This window comes from Octopus bimaculoides, chromosome 4 (genome assembly GCF_001194135.2).
Source record: "Octopus bimaculoides isolate UCB-OBI-ISO-001 chromosome 4, ASM119413v2, whole genome shotgun sequence".
NCBI classification, from domain to species: domain Eukaryota; kingdom Metazoa; phylum Mollusca; class Cephalopoda; order Octopoda; family Octopodidae; genus Octopus; species Octopus bimaculoides.
In genome coordinates this window covers 19,749,237-19,750,495 of record NC_068984.1, presented here as the reverse complement: position 1 = coordinate 19,750,495, position 1,259 = coordinate 19,749,237, and the positions used below count along the sequence as shown (strand labels likewise).

Sequence of the window (1,259 nt, the reverse complement as noted above, 5' to 3'; positions counted from 1 at the left end):
GTATGATGGGTAAATTGTCGCCATTTTATATATTTAATTTCGCACATATGGTAGGGTCAGTTGGGTACTGTCTGTGAGAAAAACAGCACCATGATACAATTCACTCTGCCAGAAATGTCAAAACAACATGCTGTACTGCTTAGTATTTGTGCCGGAAGCTCTAGTGCAAACATTTCAGAGCATTTGGGTGTCAATCTGAGGACAAGGCAATCTGAGGACTATGCACTGCCTGGTCTAGGAATTGAAACTGTGATCTTGTGATTGTGAGTGCAACACCCTAACCACTTTGTCACATCCCTCCTCCTCCTCCTCCTCCTCTCGAAAACAAACCTCAGAAAATTTGCTTCTGTTTAAGTAAAATAATCCCACAATCCTTATTTTTTTTTTCTCGCTTGTAAAACACAAAGAGGAGGCATTGTAAAATGCCATTCTGTGAAAGGTGACGCTCAGCTACAAAAGGTTAACAACTACTGTCTTAGAATAAACAGAACATTCTGCAAAACTGATTGTTATAATAATGAGTTTCTGAGACAGTAAGACAATGTTCCATTTAGTTTAACATCCAGCTTCTTTTGGAACATCTTCAGATTTAGATATAATTGCAGACAAGACAACAATGACCTATTTCATAGTAGATGTATGCTTGTCATGATTCCTTCAGATTTATTATAAATGGTTTGAAAAACACAGAAGAAAATATAGGTCTAAAGAGGAAATTTATGTTGTGGCTATTTGTTTCCTTGTGTGTGCATGTTTGGTATTTGTCTGGATCATGTGACAAGACAATAAATCTAGAATGGCATTGTATAATTGTTTCTTTTTTGGCAATTTTGCAAACTTTGCTGAACATTAATCTTGAAATGTTCAGTTAACCCCCAAAATAGAATAGGATTGATTTGTACAATGCAAATTTAATTTCTTTGTTGAGAAGAGACATGAAGCAGTCGAGGTTTTCAACTTCAAAATGATTATTATTACTATTTAGTTCAATAGAAAGAAGAACTTTATTACTCAAGGGACTACCTTTAAATGTTAAGAAAATAATGCAAATCAATATTAGTGAGATTGTGTGCTTGTGTGTGTGTGTGTGTGTGTGTGTGTGTGTGTGTAAACACATAACTATATTTAATGTTTGTTTTTATGTGAAGTTATATATAAAAACAATTTAACATTAAAATGAAGGATCACTCAATACTGTGTTTTAGTAGAGTATGTATGTGTTATTTTCCCCCCCATATGTATGTATATATATATGTATG

The 1,259-nt window shown here is 33.9% G+C and overlaps 1 protein-coding gene across 10 annotated transcripts in view; it reads left to right on the top strand.

Annotated features, from left to right (window-relative positions):
- Nucleotides 1-1,259, top strand: part of LOC106881484 (nesprin-1) — an 811,219-nt gene that overhangs the window by 227,557 nt on the left and 582,403 nt on the right. The window lies entirely within an intron of this gene.